This window comes from Panulirus ornatus, chromosome 22, assembly GCF_036320965.1.
Source record: "Panulirus ornatus isolate Po-2019 chromosome 22, ASM3632096v1, whole genome shotgun sequence".
In the NCBI taxonomy this organism is placed as follows: domain Eukaryota; kingdom Metazoa; phylum Arthropoda; class Malacostraca; order Decapoda; family Palinuridae; genus Panulirus; species Panulirus ornatus.
Window position 1 is genome coordinate 10,383,404 of NC_092245.1, and position 18,774 is coordinate 10,402,177.

At 45.4% G+C, this 18,774-nt stretch overlaps 1 protein-coding gene across 7 annotated transcripts in view; it reads right to left on the minus strand.

Moving 5' to 3' along the window:
- The window catches only part of LOC139756536 (uncharacterized), a 55,930-nt gene that overhangs the window by 24,665 nt on the left and 12,491 nt on the right, over positions 1–18,774 (minus strand). For 3 of the 7 annotated variants that reach the window (XM_071676089.1, XM_071676087.1, XM_071676083.1), the window contains exon 2: positions 14,387–14,553. The exons of 3 other annotated variants lie outside the window; for them this stretch is intronic. The gene's annotated coding sequence lies outside the window, so the exon portion shown is untranslated. Of the gene's footprint in view, positions 1–14,386; positions 14,766–18,774 lie in introns of those variants that run through there. One more of the 7 variants, XM_071676084.1, reaches the window with a different exon arrangement.

The following is an 18,774-nucleotide window of genomic DNA, read 5'->3' on the forward strand; positions in this document are numbered from 1 at the left end:
CTTGGGGTTTCATGCTGGACTTTAAAATGCAAGAAGAAAGAACTTAGGCAATAAATTCTTAGGTCAGGATATTGCAGAGAAAATACTGTTAACAGAGTTGGGGTCTAGTGTTTGTATAAGCTGTAAATTATATGAGTGAGATGGTCCATTATCACTAGAAACTTTCTACAAAAGTTGAGCGAGGCTCTAAGATATGTTATAAACAGTGACGTTTAGAACATATTTGTGCCTGTAAATCTGGCATCTTCCTGTATTACAATGGACTAGCAGGCCAGTGGAAGTCTTGTTTTCTTTAAATCGTAAATGATAATCCACAACATAAGCGGTTTTAAGTAATAATCCATTTATATCGAGTCATTGGTTTCTAATTGCAATTTTGGCTTAAAGGCTAAATATTTCTCATGGAAAATAATTGTATTAAGACAGTTTGTAGGAAACCAGAGGTGCAATCGAAGACGATCAAACCAACAACATTCGTGGCTTTTTATTATGTATATTTGTTGTGTAACTTGCAATCATTCAAGAAGAAATTGTACTATATTTTGCCGTCTCACAGCAGGTGGTTGTTAACAATATATAGTAGACATGTTAGCGGTAGTGGTAAACAAGTAAGTTGGTATATACCTTGGTGGAGATAAAACATTCTTCCATGAGAGATTCAACCTCTTAATTGTCCCATCCTGTATAATGTGTACTGTCCCACCGTAGTTTACTGTCGTGCCAGCTTACGTCAGCTATCCCATCTTGGCAGAAATGTGAAGATTTGTAACTTCTATAATATATAAATGAAAAAAATTACTTCAGTTGCTAACATTTGAATTTCATTTCATATTGATGGCGAGCCAATGCCTCCGAGTGTGGTGTATTTCCTGACATGTTTAACAGTGCACAAGGTTCCTGAACTCACTCTTTCAACCAAGATCGTCACATTTTAATCTCCTTTGTATAGGTTTCATTTTTCATTTTCCCGCTGCCACTGGGCTAGTTGACTTTGGGATTTTTTTGAGCTGTATGCAAACTATTACGTCACTCACGTGAAAGATGACTAACAATTGAGTTGTTCGTGTGGCCGTAGACTCGGCTGTGTCTTGCTTAAATGTAAACGTTATTTTTCAGACCAAAATATGTTTCGGTCAGCCTTGGCAGATATCTTCTTGCGTGAGCTACCTTGGCTTACATATAAGTTATGCAATAACTACTTTCTTGTTATGTAATGAAGGTATGATTTACACATTTCTGATGTGACTGAGTATATTACAATCGTTTGAATAATGACTAGTCGTCTCTTAGGTTCATCTGCCTACATTCCAGATCCCTGTCAGCGTCTGTTTGTCATACGAGGTAAATGTCAGCAATTTTCTTCCTCTTCCACTTCAACATAGAAACCGTGTTTATATTCAATTAGCCAATTAACTCAAACATTTTCACTCATCATCTTGCTAATGACGTCATCCACTAATTACCTGTGGTTTACAATAGGACGTTCGGCAAATGAAAAGTAATGAATTTCTCCTTGCCCTTCCTCATGGAGATAGTAACTGCATGCAATGATCAGCGAGCCAAAATTAACTAGTTTTCGGGCCCGTTAGGATTAGCTAAGCCAAGGAATTTCTATAAGTTTAAGAAGTGTTCACAGACGACATTGTCAACTGATTAACAAAGTTGAAGGTTGTGTTCACGTCATTGCCTTACTTCTCTTTTCTCTGAAGTGAGCATAGATATATATATATATATATATATATATATATATATATATATATATATATATATATATATATATATATATATATTTTGCTTTGTCGCTGTCTCCCGCGTTTGCGAGGTAGCGCAAGGAAACAGACAAAAGAACTGGCCCATCCCACCCACATACACATGGATATACATACACGTCCCCACACGCAAATATACATACCCATACATCTCAAGGTACACATATATATATATATACACACACACAGACATATACATATATACACATGCACACAATTCACACTGTCTGCCTTTATTCATTCCCATCGCCACCTCGCCGCACATTGAATAACATCCCCCTCCCCCCTCATGTGTACGAGGTAGCGCTAGGAAAAGACAACAAAGGCCCCATTCGTTCACACTCAGTCTCTAGCCGTCGTGCAATAATGCCCGAAACCACAGCTCCCTTTCCACATCTAGGCCCCACAGAACTTTCCATGGTTTACCCCAGATGCTTCACATGCACGTCGACCCCGGTATACCACATTGATCCAATTCACTCTATTCCTTGCCCGCCTTTCACCCTCCTGCATGTTCAGGCCCCGATCACTCAAAATCTTTTTCACTCCATCTTTCCACCTCCAATTTGGTCTCCCACTTCTCCTCGTTCCCTCCACTTCCGACACATATATCCTCTTGGTCAATCTTTCCTCACTCATTCTCTCCATGTGCCCAAACCATTTCAAAACTCCCTCTTCTGTTCTCTCAACCACGCTCTTCTTATTTCCACACATCTCTCTTAGCCTTACATTACTTACTCGATCAAACCACCTCACACCACGTATTGTCCTCAAACATCTCACTTCCAGCACATCCACCATCCTGCGCACTACTCTATCCATAGCCCACGCCTCGCAACCATACAACATTGTTGGAACCACTATTCCTTCAAACATACCCATTTTTGCTTTCCGAGATAATGTTCTCGACTTCCACACATTCTTCAAGGCTCCCAGGATTTTCGGCCCCTCCCTCACCCTATGATTCACTTCTGCTTCCATGGTTCCATCCGCTGCCAGATCCACTCCCAGATATCTAAAACACTTTACTTCCTCCAGTTTTTCTCCATTCAAACTTACCTCCCAATTGACTTGACCCTCAACTCTACTGTACCTAATAACCTTGCTTTGATTCACATTTACTCTTAACTTTCTTCTTTCACACCCTTTACCAAACTCAGTCACCAGCTTCTGCAGTTTCTCACATGAATCAGCCACCAGCGCTGTATCATCAGCGAACAACAACTGACTCACTTCCCAGGCTCTCTCATCCCCAACAGACTGCATACTGGCCCCTCTTTCCAAAACTCTTGCATTCACCTCCCTAACAACCCCATCCATAAACAAATTAAACAACCATGGAGACATCACACACCCCTGCCGCAAACCTACATTCACTGAGAACCAATCACTTTCCTCTCTTCTTACACGTACACATGCCTTACATCCTCGATAAAAACTTTTCACTGCTTCTAACAACTTGCCTCCCACACCATATATTCTTAGTACCTTCCACAGAGCATCTCTATCAACTCTATCATATGCCTTCTCCAGATCCATAAATGCTACATACAAATCCATTTGCTTTTCTAAGTATTTCTCACATACATTCTTCAAAGTAAACACCTGATCCATATATATATATCGGAGAGACGAAACATGCATGTTTACCAAATGGCGTCCTGGCTTCGTCTCTCTCTCTCTCTCTCTCTCTCTCTCTCTCTCTCTCTCTCTCTCTCTCTCTCTCTCTCTCTCTCTCTCTCTCTCTCTCTCTCTCTCTCTATCTCTCTCTCTCTCTCTCTCTCTCTCTGTATATATATATATATATATATATATATATATATATATATATATATATATATATATATATATATTTTTTTTTTTTTTTTTTTTCTTTCTTTTAAACTATTCGCCATTTCCCGCGTTAGCGAGGTAGCATTAAGAACAGAGGACTGGGCCTTAGAGGGAATACCCTCACCTGGCCCAATTCTCTGTTCCTTCTTTTGGAAAATTAAAAAAAAAAAAAAATGAGAGGGGAGGATTTCCAGCCCCCCGCTCCCTCCCCTTTTAGTCGCCTTCTACGACACGCAGGGAATACGTGGGAAGTATTCTTAATCCCCTATCCCCAGGGATAATATATATATATATATATATATATATATATATATATATATATATATATATTATCATTATTATTTTTTTATTATACTTTGTCGCTGTCTCCCGCGTTTGCGAGGTAGCGCAAGGAAACAGACGAAAGAAATGGCCCAACCCCCCCCATACACATGTATATACATACGTCCACACACGCAAATATACACACATACACAGCTTTCCATGGTTTACCCCAGACGCTTCACATATATATATATATATATATATATATATATATATATATATATATATATATATATATATATATATATATTTTTTTTTTTTTTTTTTTTTTTCTTTCTTTTAAACTATTCGCCATTTCCCGCGTTAGCGAGGTAGCATTAAGAACAGAGGACTGGGCCTTTGAGGGAATACCCTCACCTGGCCCAATTCTCTGTTCCTTCTTTTGGAAAATTAAAAAAAAAAAAAAAATGAGAGGGGAGGATTTCCAGCCCCCCGCTCCCTCCCCTTTTAGTCGCCTTCTACGACACGCAGGGAATACGTGGGAAGTATTCTTAATCCCCTATCCCCAGGGATAATATATATATATATATATATATATATATATATATATATATATATATATATATATATATATATATATTATCATTATTATTTTTTTATTATACTTTGTAGCTGTCTCCCGCGTTTGCGAGGTAGCGCAAGGAAACAGACGAAAGAAATGGCCCAACCCCCCCCCATACACATGTATATACATACGTCCACACACGCAAATATACACACATACACAGCTTTCCATGGTTTACCCCAGACGCTTCACATGCCTTGATTCACTCCACTGACAGCACGTCAACCCCGGTATACCACATCGCTCCAATTCACTCTATTCCTTGCCCTCCTTTCACCCTCCTCCATGTTCAGGCCCCGATCACACAAAATCTTTTTCACTCCATCTTTCCACCTCCAATTTGGTCTTCCTCTTCTCCTCGTTCCCTCCACCTCCGACACATATATTCTCTTGGTCAATCTTTCCTCACTCATTCTCTCCATGTGCCCGAACCATTTCAAAACACCCTCTTCTGCTCTCTCAACCACGCTCTTTTTATTTCCACACATCTCTCTTACCCTTACGTTACTTACTCGATCAAACCACCTCACACCACACATTGTCCTCAAACATCTCATTTCCAGCACAATGATCCTCCTGCGCACAACTCTATCCATAGCCCACGCCTCGCAACCATACAACATTGTTGGAACCACTATTCCTTCAAACATACCCATTTTTGCTTTCCGAGATAATGTTCTCGACTTCCACACATTCTTCAAGGCTCCCAGAATTTTCGCCCCCTCCCCCCCCTATGATCCACTTCCGCTTCCATGGTTCCATCCGCTGCCAGATCCACTCCCAGATATCTAAAACACTTCACTTCCTCCAGTTTTTCTCCATTCAAACTTACCTCCCAATTGACTTGACCCTCAACCCTACTGTACCTAATAACCTTGCTCTTATTCACATTTACTCTTAACTCTCTTCTTTCACACACTTTACCAAACTCAGTCACCAGCTTCTGCAGTTTCTCATGTGAATCAGCCACCAGCGCTGTATCATCAGCGAACAACAAAGACTCACTTCCCAAGCTCTCTCATCCCCAACAGACTTCATACTTGCCCCTCTTTCCAAAACTCTTGCATTCACCTCCCTAACAACCCCATCCATAAACAAATTAAACAACCATGGAGACATCACACACCCCTGCCGCAAACCTACATTCACTGAGAACCAATCACTTTCCTCTCTTCCTACACGTACACATGACTTACATCCTCGATAAAAACTTTTCACTGCTTCTAACAGCTTGCCTCCCACACCATATATTCTTAATACCTTCCACAGAGCATCTCTATCAACTCTATCATATGCCTTCTCCAGATCCATAAATGCTACATACAAATCCATTTGCTTTTCTAAGTATTTCTCACATACATTCTTCAAAGCAAACACCTGATCCACACATCCTCTACCACTTCTGAAACCACACTGCTCTTCCCCAATCTGATGCTCTGTACATGCCTTCACCCTCTCAATCAATATCCTCCCATATAATTTACCAGGAATACTCAACAAACTTATACCTCTGTAATTTGAGCACTCACTCTTATCCCCTTTGCCTTTGTACAATGGCACTATGCACGCATTCCGCCAATCCTCAGGCACCTCACCATGAGTCATACATACATTAAATAACCTTACCAACCAGTCAACAATACAGTCACCCCCTTTTTTAATAAATTCCACTGCAATACCATCCAAACCTGCTGTCTTGCCGGCTTTCATCTTCCGCAAAGCTTTTACTACCTCTTCTCTGTTTACCAAATCATTTTCCCTAACCCTCTCACTTTGCACACCACCTCGACCAAAACACCCTATATCTGCCACTCTATCATCAAACACATTCAACAAACCTTCAAAATACTCACTCCATCTCCTTCTCACATCACCACTACTTGTTATCACCTCCCCATTTGCGCCCTTCACTGAAGTTCCCATTTGCTCCCTTGTCTTACGCACTTTATTTACCTCCTTCCAGAACATCTTTTTATTCTCCCTAAAATTTAATGATACTCTCTCACCCCAACTCTCATTTGCCCTTTTTTTCACCTCTTGCACCTTTCTCTTGACCTCCTGTCTCTTTCTTTTATACATCTCCCACTCAATTTCATTTTTTCCCTGCAAAAATCGTCCAAATGCCTCTTTCTTCTCTTTCACTAATACTCTTACTTCTTCATCCCACCACTCACTACCCTTTCTAATCAACCCACCTCCCACTCTTCTCATGCCACAAGCATATATGTATATATATATATATATATATATATATATATATATATATATATATATATATATATATATATATATATATATATATAGAGAGAGAGAGAGAGAGAGAGAGAGAGAGAGACGAAGCTAGGACGTCATTTGGTAAACATGCATATTTCGTCTCTTCGATGTATGTTAACTGACTTATAATTCTCTCTTGTGTCTCCCCTGATGATGTGATTGTTACACGAAAGTGCACTTGGGAGCTTATCGTGTTTCATTTCCCCCGTGGACTCAAGGAATATATATATATATATATATATATATATATATATATATATATATATATATGTTTCCTTGCGCTACCTCGCTAACGCGGGAGACAGCGACAAAGCAAAATAAATATAAAATAAATATATATATATATATATATATATATATATATATATATATATATATATATATATATATATATATATATATATATTTTATTTTTTTTTTTTTATTTTATATTTATTTTGCTTTGTCGCTGTCTCCTGCGTTAGCGAGGTAGCGCAAGGAAACAGACGAAAGAATGGCCCGACCCGCCTACATACACATGTATATACATACATGTCCACACACGCACAATATACATACCTATACATCTCAATGTACACATATATATACACACACAGACATATACATATATACACATGTACATAATTCATACTGTCTGCCTTTATTTGTTCCCATCGCCACCTCGCCACACATGGAATAACAAACCCCCCCCCTCATGTGTGCGAGGTAGCGCTAGGAAAAACACCAAAGGCCCCATTCGTTCACACTCAGTCTCTAGCTGTCATGTAATAATGCACAGAAACCACAGCTCCCTTTCCACATCCAGGCCCCACACACTTTGCATGGTTTACCCCAGACGCTTCACATGCCCTGGTTCAATCCATTGACAGCACGTCGACCCCGGTATACCACGTCGTTCCAATTCACTCTATTCCTTGCCCGCCTTTCACCCTCCTGCATGTTCAGGCCCCGATCACTCAAAATCTTTTTCACTCCATCTTTCCACCTCCAATTTGGTCTCCCACTTCTCCTCGTTCCCTCCACCTCTGACACATATATCCTCTTGGTCAATCTTTCCCCACTCATTCTCTCCATGTGACCAAACCATTTCAAAACACCCTCTTCTGCTCTCTCAACCACACTCTTTTTATTTCCACTCATCTCTCTCACCCTTACATTACTTACTCGATCAAACCACCTCACACCACATATTGTCCTCAAACATCTCATTTCCAGCACATCCACCCTCCTGCGCACAACTCTATCCATAGCCCACGCCTCGCAACGATACAACATTGTTGGAACCACTATTCCTTTCCGAGATAATGTTCTCGACTTCCAAACTTTCCTCAAGGCTCCCAGAATTTTCGCCCCCTCCCCCACCCTATGATTCACTTCCGCTTCCATGGTTCCATCCGCTGCCAGATCCACTCCCAGATATCTAAAACACTTCACTTCCTCCAGCTTTTCTCCATTCAAACTTACCTCCCAATTGACTTGACCCTCAACCCTACTGTACCTAATAACCTTGCTCTTATTCACATTTACTCTTAACTTTCTTTCACACACTTTACCAAACTCAGTCACCAGCTTCTGCAGTTTCTTACATGAATCAGCCACCAGCGCTGTATCATCAGCGAACAACAACTGACTCACTTCCCAAGCTCTCTCATCCACAACAGACTGCATACTTGCCCCTCTTTCCAAAACTCTTGCATTCACCTCCCTAACAACCCCATCCATAAACAAATTAAACAACCATGGAGACATCACACACCACTGCCGCAAACCTACATTCACTGAGAACCAATCACTCTCCTCTCTTCCTACACGTACACATGCCTTACATCCTCGATAAAAACTTTTCACTGCTTCTAACAACTTGCCTCCCACACCATATATTCTTAGTACCTTCCACAGAGCATCTCTATCAACTCTATCATATGCCTACTCCAGATCCATAAATGCTACATACAAATCCATTTGTTTTTCTAAGTATTTCTCACATACATTCTTCAAAGCAAACACCTGATCCACACACCCTCTACCACTTCTGAAACCACTATGCTCTTCCCCAATCTGATGCTCTGTACATGCCTTCACCCTCTCAATCAATACCCTCCCATATAATTTACCAGGAATACTCAACAAACTTATACCCCTGTAATTTGAGCACTCACTCTTATCCCCTTAGCCTTTGTACAATGGCACTATGCAAGCATTCCGCCAATCCTCAGGCACCTCACTATGAATCATACATACATTAAATAACCTTACCAACCAGTCAACAATACTGTCACCCCCTTTTTTAATAAATTCCACAGCAATGCCATCCAAACCTGCTGCTTTGCCGGCTTTCATCTTCCGTAAAGCTTTTACTACCTCTTCTCTATTTACCAAATCATTTTCCCTAACCCTCTCACTTTGCACACCACCTCGACCAAGACACCCCACATCTGCCACTCTATCATCAAACACATTCAACAAACCTTCAAAATACTCACTCCATCTCCTTCTCACATCACCACTACTTGTTATCACCTCCCCATTAGCCCCCTTCACTGAAGTTCCCATTTGCTCCCTTGTCTTACGCACTTTATTTACCTCCTTCCAAAACATCTTTTTATTCTCCCTGAAATTTAATGATACTCTCTCACCCCAACTCTCATTTGCCCTTTTTTTCACCTCTTGCACCTTTCTCTTGACCTCCAGCCTCTTTCTTTTATACCTCTCCCACTCATTTGCATTTTTTCCCTGCAAAAATCGTTCAAATGCCTCTCTCTTCTCTTTCACTAATAATCTTACTTCTTCATCCCACCACTCACTACCTTTTCTAATCAAACCACCTCCCACGCTTCTCATGCCACAAGCATCTTTTGCACAAGCCATCACTGCTTCCCTAAATACATCCCATTCCTCCCCCACTCTCCTTACCTCCTTTGTTCTCACCTTTTTCCATTCTGTACTCAGTCTTTCCTGGTACTTCCTCACACAAGTCTCCTTCCTAAGCTCACTTACTCTCACCACCCTCTTCACCCCAACATTCTCTCTTCTTTTCTGAAAACCCCAACAAATCTTCACCTTTGCTTCCACAAGACAATGATCAGACATCCCTCCAGTTGCACCTCTCAGCACATTAACATCCAAAAGTCTCTCTTTCGTGCGTCTATCAATTAACACGTAATCCAATAACGCTCTCTGGCCATCTCTCCTACTTACATACGCATACTTATGTATATCTCGCTTTTTCAACCAGGTATTCCCAATCACCAGTCCTTTTTCAGCACATAAATCTACAAGCTCTTCACCATTTCCATTTACAACACTGAACACTCCATGTATACCAATTATTCCCTCAACTGCCACATTACTCACCTTTGCATTCAAATCACCCATCACTATAACCCGGTCTTGCGCATCAAAACCACTAACACACTCATTCAGCTGCTCCCAAAACACTTGCCTCTCATGATCTTTCTTCTCATGCCCAGGTGCATATGCACCAATAATCACCCATCTCTCTCCATCAACTTTCAGTTTTACCCATATCAATCTAGAATTTACTTTCTTACACTCTATCACATACTCCCACAACTCCTGATTCAGGAGTAGTGCTACTCCTTCCCTTGCTCTTGCCCTCTCACTAACCCCTGACTTTACTCCCAAGACATTCCCAAACCACTCTTCCCCTTTACCCTTTAGCTTCGTTTCACTCAGAGCCAAAACATCCAGGTTCCTTTACTCAAACATACTATCTATCTCTCCCTTTTTCTCATCTTGGTTACATCCACACACATTTAGACACCCCAATCTGAGCCTTCGAGGAGGATGAGCACTCCTCGCGTGACTCCTTCTTCTGTTTCCCCTTTTAGAAAGTTAAAATACAAGGAGGGGAGGGTTTCTGGCCCTCCGCTCCCGTCCCCTTTAGTCGCCTTCTACGACACGTGAGGAATGCGTGGGAAGTATTCTTAATCCCCTATCCCCAGGGATAATATATATATATATATATATATATATATATATATATATATATATATATATATATATATATATATATATATATATATATTCTTTCTTTCTTTCATACTATTCGCCATTTCCCGCATTAGTGAGGTAGCGTTAAGAACAGAGGACTGGGCCTTAGAGGGAATATCCTCACCTGGCCCCCTTCTCTGTTCCTTCTTTTGGAAAATTAAAAAAAAAAAAAAAAAAAAAAAAAAAAAAAAAAAAAAACGAGAGGGGAGGATTTCCAGCCCCCCGCTCCCTCCCCTTTTAGTCGCCTTCTACGACACGCAGGGAATACGTGGGAAGTATTCTTTCTCCCCTATCCCCAGGGATAATATATATATATATATATATATATATATATATATATATATATATATATATATATATATATATATATATATACATACATACATATATATATATATATATATATATATATATATATATATATATATATATATATATATATATATATATATATATATATAATATTTTCTTCTCTTAATTCGTTTGAAATAGTTTTTCCCCGGTAGTGGTAAGGGTTGGTAAAACATGGCTGTTGTCAATCTTATCTGCCGTCCGTCCGTCCGTGAAGAAGGAGCGTCGGTAGTTTTCTGACAGTTTAAGTAAAGTTTATCATTGGCTGATATAGTATGGTTGAGGAGGGCGATGAGAGAGAGAGAGAGAGAGAGAGAGAGAGAGAGAGAGAGAGAGAGAGAGAGAGAGAGAGAGAGAGAGAGAGAGAGAGAGAGAGAGAGAGAGAGAGAGAGAGAGAGAGAGAGAGAGAGAGAGAGAGAGAGAGAGCACTACGGTAAGATTGAGCAGCCGAGATCTTGACTCACTTCATATGTCCTGCTGAGATCACACTTACCTCTTGCCAACAAACATTAATTGACATCCAAATTCTTACCATCTACTCCACCCCCTTCCTCACCACCATATCTCTCTTACTCCCCAGACGCACACGTGTACTCAGCGGAGCCCAGACGCACCCGTGGTCAGAGGATCCCTGATGCTACACGTGGTCAGGGGAGCCCAGACGCACCCGTGGTCAGAGGATCCCTGATGCTACACGTGGTCAGGGGAGCCCAGACGCACCCGTGGTCAGAGGATCCCTGATGCTACACGTGCTCAGAGGATCCCTGATGCTACACGTGCTCAGAGGATCCCTGATGCTACACGTGCTCAGAGGATCCCTGATGCTACACGTGCTCAGAGGATCCCTGATGCTACACGTGCTCAGAGGATCCCTGATGCTACACGTGCTCAGAGGATCCCTGATGCTACACGTGCTCAGAGGAGCGCTGATAATACACGTGGTCAGAGGGGCCCAGATGCAAGATAGCTATCATAATTCTAACCTCTCATTGTAACTCAGCTTGTATCATCTTTGTTGTCCTCCTCTGCAACTTTGTTGGTTATTTTTGTATGTAAAGTGGTGTGACCAACATTATGAGTGACGTCAGCCGGCTGGCCAGGTGTTTTACATTTGAATTCCATCATCAGTTGATGACATGAGAGCCATGTGGTGGTGGTGGGTAAGATCTTGATAAAGACATGACAGACCAAGATCATCTGACGGAGGTGAGCCTGGCTCCTCACTCCGACTCACTTGGCTGACAGCTGAGGTGGACTTGGCTTTTGTTGCTTCTTTTCATGTGTTTGTTTTGCTTGCTAGCTGGCCCAAGTTGTTGGTATGTTCTTTTGATTGACTTACACGAGACGTGCGTGGCCCAGGCTGGCTGGTGTGTGGTGTATAGTGTGGCCCAGGCTGGCTGGTGTGTGGTGTATAGTGTGGCCCAGGCTGGCTGGTGTGTGGTGTATAGTGTGGCCCAGGCTGGCTGGTGTGTGGTGTATAGTGTGGCCCAGGCTGGCTGGTGTGTGGTGTATAGTGTGGCCCAGGCTGGCTGGTGTGTGGTGTATAGTGTGGCCCGGGCTGGCTGGTGTGTGGTGTTTAGGGTGGCCCAGGCTGGCTGGTGTGTGGTGTATAGTGTGGCTCAGGCTGGCTGGTGTGTGGTGTATAGTGTGGCCCAGGCTGGCTGGTGTGTGGTGTATAGTGTGGCCCAGGCTGGCTGGTGTGTGGTGTATAGTGTGGCCCAGGCTAGCTGGTGTGTGGTGTATAGTGTGGCCCAGGCTGGCTGGTGTGTGGTGTATAGTGTGGCCCAGGCTGGCTGGTGTGTGATGTATAGGGTGGCCCAGGCTGGCTGGTGTGTGGTGTATAGGGTGGCCCAGGCTGGCTGGTGTGTGGTGTATAGTGTGGCCCAGGCTGGCTGGTGTGTGGTGTATAGGGTGGCCCAGGCTGGCTGGTGTGTGGTGTATAGTGTGGCCCAGGCTGGCTGGTGTGTGGTGTATAGGGTGGCCCAGGCTGGCTGGTGTGTGGTGTATAGGGTGGCCCAGGCTGGCTGGTGTGTGGTGTATAGGGTGGCCCAGGCTGGCTGGTGTGTGGTGTATAGTGTTGTCCTCACTGTGTACGGCTCTCGTGCCTGGTGTGTTGTCCTCACTGTGTACGGCTCTCGTGCATGATGTGTTGTCCTCACTGTGTACGGCTCTCGTGCATGGTGTGTTGTCCTCACTCTGTACGGCTCTCGTGCCTGGTGTGTTGTCCTCACTCTGTACGGCTCTCGTGCTTGGTGTGTTGTCCTCACTGTGTACGGCTCTCGTGCCTGGTGTGTTGTCCTCACTGTGTACGGCTCTCGTGCCTGGTGTGTTGTCCTCACTGTGTACGGCTCTCGTGCCTGGTGTGTTGTCCTCACTGTGTACGGCTCTCGTGCATGGTGTGTTGTCCTCACTGTGTACGGCTCTCGTGCCTGGTGTGTTGTCCTCACTGTGTACGGCTCTCGTGCCTGGTGTGTTGTCCTCACTGTGTACGGCTCTCGTGCCTGGTGTGTTGTCCTCACTCTGTACGGCTTTCGTGCCTGGTGTGTTGTCCTCACTCTGTACGGCTTTCGTGCCTGGTGTGTTGTCCTCACTGTGTACGGCTCTCGTGCATGGTGTGTTGTCCTCACTGTGTACGGCTCTCGTGCATAGTGTGTTGTCCTCATTGTGTACGGCTCTCGTGCCTGGTGTGTTGTCCTCAATGGACATACGGCTTTCGTGAGTTGTCCCAGTACAGGTGGCAGGGTGGGAGGGAGACAGAGGCTCCAGTACCTGTGGGTGGGAGAGACAGGTTCCGGTACTTGTGTCTGACTCACCAGTAAACATGGCGACACACAAATAAACACTACCCACATGACAACACACACTTGCCTGCCGGCTGGCTCACCAGCTGACAGTGGTGGCGAGAGTCTGGTCTTGCTCATAGTTCTCAGTTTGGCCAGCACTTAGGCCCTCGCACACACTGAATTTACTCAGACCGCTTCACATGTCCTGGTTCCTTCCACATATTGGACGTCGCCCCAGTATACCACATCACTAATTCTTTCCATCTAACTTAGGCTGCTTGCACTCCGCAAAGCCTTCTTTATCCCGTGCTTTTATCGCCTTGGTTCCTCCATCCGCTTTCAACACACATATTCTCTTTGTTATTCTCCCTTGCCTATCATTAATGTTTGAATCATTTCATCACACTCTCACTCACACCAAACTCAATATCAAATTTCTCTCAGTCTCTGATGATATGAATATTATGACTCACCTTGGCAGTCGAACTCACGCCACATATTGTTCTCTGATTATTTGCGTCCAACAACAGTTAGGGTTGCTGGCCGTCTCCTACTCATCCAACACTCGGGGTCGAACACATAGTTTCGAATTCTGGTTGTGGTTGTTGGTCTAGTGGTCAAACCAGCTGTTCATCCTCCCCTAGGGATTGGTCGATAAAATGGGGACCTGGCTTAGGTTAGGTTAGGTCATATATACTTATATCACTAAGGAAATGGCCTTAATTAGGGCATTCATTTACATCTGCAGTCTCGGCTAACATAACAGCTAACAGACAGGCTTAGGATCCAGCATAGTGTTGTACAGTGTGAGGGCCAGCATAGTGTTGTACACTGTGAGGGCCAGCATAGTGTTGTACAGTGTGGGGTCCAGCATAGTGTTGTACAGTGTGGGATCCAGCACAGTGTTGTACAGTGTGAGGGCCAGCATAGTGTTGTACAGTGTGGGGTCCAGCATAGTGTTGTACAGTGTGGGGTCCAGCATAGTGTTGTACAGTGTGGGGTCCAGCATAGTGTTGTACAGTGTGGGATCCAGCATAGTGTTGTACAGTGTGGGGTCCAGCATAGTGTTGTACAGTGTGGGATCCAGCATAGTGTTGTACAGTGTGGGGTCCAGCATAGTGTTGTACAGTGTGGGATCCAGCATAGTGTTGTACAGTGTGGGATCCAGCATAGTGTTGTACACTGTGAGGGCCAGCATAGTGTTGTACAGTGTGGGATCCAGCATAGTGTTGTACACTGTGAGGGCCAGCATAGTGTTGTACAGTGTGGGGTCCAGCATAGTGTTGTACAGTGTGGGGGCCAGCATAGTGTTGTACAGTGTGAGGGCCAGCATAGTGTTGTACACTGTGAGGGCCAGCATAGTGTTGTACAGTGTGGGGTCCAGCATAGTGTTGTACAGTGTGGGGTCCAGCATAGTGTTGTACAGTGTGGGGTCCAGCATAGTGTTGTACAGTGTGGGGTCCAGCATAGTGTTGTACAGTGTGGGGTACAGTGTGGGGTCCAGCATAGTGTTGTACAGTGTGGGGGCCAGCATAGTGTTGTACAGTGTGAGGGCCAGCATAGTGTTGTACACTGTGAGGGCCAGCATAGTGTTGTACAGTGTGGGGTCCAGCATAGTGTTGTACAGTGTGGGGTCCAGCATAGTGTTGTACAGTGTGGGGTCCAGCATAGTGTTGTACAGTGTAGGGTCCACCATACAGCATAGTGTTGTACAGTGTGGGGTACAGTGTGGGGTCCAGCATAGTGTTGTACAGTGTGGGGTCCAGCATAGTGTTGTACAGTGTGGGGGCCAGCATAGTGTTGTACAGTGTGGGGGCCAGCATAGTGTTGTACACTGTGAGGGCCAGCATAGTGTTGTACAGTGTGGGGTCCAGCATAGTGTTGTACAGTGTGGGGTCCAGCATAGTGTTGTACAGTGTGGGGTACAGCATAGTGTTGTACAGTGTGGGGTACAGCATAGTGTTGTACAGTGTGGGGTCCAGCATAGTGTTGTACAGTGTGGAGGCCAGCATAGTGTTGTACAGTGTGGGGGCCAGCGTAGTGTTGTACACTGTGAGGGCCAGCATAGTGTTGTACAGTGTGGAGTCCAGCATAGTGTTGTACAGTGTGAGGGCCAGCATAGTGTTGTACAGTGTGGGGTCCAGCATAGTGTTGTACACTGTGAGGGCCAGCATAGTTTTTGTACAGTGTGGGATCCAGCATAGGGTTGTACAGTGTGGGGGCCAACATAGTGTTGTACAGTGTGGGGTCCAGCATAGTGTTGTACAGTGTGGGATCCAGCATAGTGTTGTACACTGTGAGGTCCAGCATAGTGTTGTACAGTGTGGGATCCAGCATAGTGTTGTACAGTGTGGGATCCAGCATAGTGTTGTACAGTGTGGGGTCCAGCATAGTGTTGTACAGTGTGGGGTCCAGCATAGTGTTGTACAGTGTGGGGTCCAGCATAGTGTTGTACAGTGTGGGGTCCAGCATAGTGTTGTACAGTGTGAGGGCCAGCATAGTGTTGTACAGTGTGGGATCCAGCATAGTGTTGTACAGTGTGGGATCCAGCATAGTGTTGTACAGTGTGGGATTCAGCATAGTGTTGTACAGTGTGGGGTCCAGCATAGTGTTGTACAGTGTGAGGGCCAGCATAGTGTTGTACAGTGTGGGATCCAGCATAGTGTTGTACAGTGTGGGATCCAGCATAGTGTTGTACAGTGTAGGGGCCAGCATAGTGTTGTACATTGTGAGGGCCAACATAGTGTTGTACAGTGTGGTATCCAGCATAGTGTTGTACAGTGTGGGGTCCAGCATAGTGTTGTACAGTTTGACGTCCAGCATAGTGTTGTACAGTGTGGGGGCCAGCATAGTGTTGTACAGTGTGGGATCCAGCATGGTGTTGTACAGTGTGGGGTCCAACATAGTGTTGTGCACTGTGGGGTCCAGCATAGTGTTGTACAGTGTGGGGTCCAGCATAGTGTTGTACAGTGTGAGGGCCAGCATAGTGTTGTACAGTGTGGGATCCAGCATAGTGTTGTACACTGTGGGGTCCAGCATAGTGTTGTACAGTGTGGGGGCCAGCATAGTGTTGTACAGTGTGGGGGCCAGCATAGTGTTGTACAGTGTGGGGTCCAGCATAGTGTTGTACAGTGTGGGATCCAGCATAGTGTTGTACACTGTGAGGGCCAGCATAGTGTTGTACAGTGTGGGGTCCAGCATAGTGTTGTACACTGTGGGGTCCAGCATAGTGTTGTACAGTGTGGGGGCCAGCATAGTGTTGTACAGTGTGGGGGCCAGCATAGTGTTGTACAGTGTGGGGTCCAGCATAGTGTTGTACAGTGTGAGGGCCAGCATAGTGTTGTACAGTGTGGGGTCCAGCATAGTGTTGTACAGTGTGGGGTCCAGCATAGTGTTGTACAGTGTGGGGTCCAGCATAAGGTTGTACACTGTGAGGGTCAGCATAGTGTTGTACAGTGTGGGGTCCAGCGTAGTGTTGTACAGTGTGGGGTCCAGCATAGTGTTGTAAAGTGTGGGGTCCAGCATAGTGTTGTACAGTGTGAGGGCCAGCATAGTGTTGTACAGTGTGGGGTCCAGCATAGTGTTGTACAGTGTGGGGTCCAGCATAGTGTTGTACAGTGTGGGGTCCAGCATAGTGTTGTACAGTGTGAGGGCCAGCATAGTGTTGTACAGTGTGGGGTCCAGCATAGTGTTGTACAGTGTGGGGTCCAGCATAGTGTTGTACAGTGTGGGGTCCAGCATAGGGTTGTACAGTGTGTGGGCCAGCATAGTGTTGTACAGTGTGGGGTCCAGCATAGTGTTGTACAGTGTGGGGTCCAGCATAGTGTTGTACAGTGTGGGGTCCAGCATAGTGTTGTACAGTGTGGGGTACAGCATAGTGTTGTACAGTGTGGGGTCCAGCATAGTGTTGTACAGTGTGGGGGCCAGCTGAGTGTTGTACAGGGGGCAGGTGCCAGCTGAGTGTTGTGCAGGAGGCAGAGGCCAGCTGAGTGTTGTACAGGGGGCAGGTGCCAGCTGAGTGTTGTGCAGGAGGCAGAGGCCAGCTGAGTGTTGTACAGGGGGCAGGGGCCAGCTGAGTGAGTGTTGTACAGGGGGCAGGGGCCAGCTGAGTGTTGTACAGGGGGCAGGGGCTAGCTGAATGTTGTACAGGGAGCAGAGGCCAGCTGAGTGTTGTACAGGGGGCAGGGGCCAGCTGAGTGATGTACAGGGGGCAGGGGCCAGCTGAGTGTTGTACAGGGGGCAGGGGCCAGCTGAATGTTGTACAGGGAGCAGAGGCCAGCTGAGTGATGTACAGGGGGCAGGGGCCAGCTGAGTGTTGTACAGGAGGCAGGGGCCAGCTGAGTGTTGTACAGGAGGCAGGGGCCAGCTGAATATTGTACAGGGGGCAGTGGCCAGCTGAGTGTTGTACAGGGGGCAGGGGCCAGCTGAGTGTTGTACAGGGGGCAGGGGCAAGCTGAGTGTTGTACAGGGGGCAGGGGCCAGCTGAGTGTTGTACAGGAGGCAGGGGCCAGCTGAGTATTGTATAGGGGGCAGGGGCCAGCTGAGTGCTGTACAGGGGGCAGGGCCCAGCTGAGTGTTGTACAGGGGGCAGGGGCCAGCTGAGTGTTGTACAGGGGGCAGGGGCCAGCTGAGTGTTGTACAGGGGGCAGTGGCCAGCTGAGTGTTGTACAGGGGGCAGGGGCCAGCTGACTGTTGTACAGAGGCAGGGGCCAGCTGAGTGTTGTGCAGGGGGCAGGGGCCAGCTGAGTGTTGTACAGGGGGCAGGGGCCAGCTGAATGTTGTACAGGGAGCAGGGCCCAGTTGAGTGTTGTACAGGGGGCAGGAGCCAGCTGAGTGTTGTAAAGGGGGCAGTGGCCAGCTG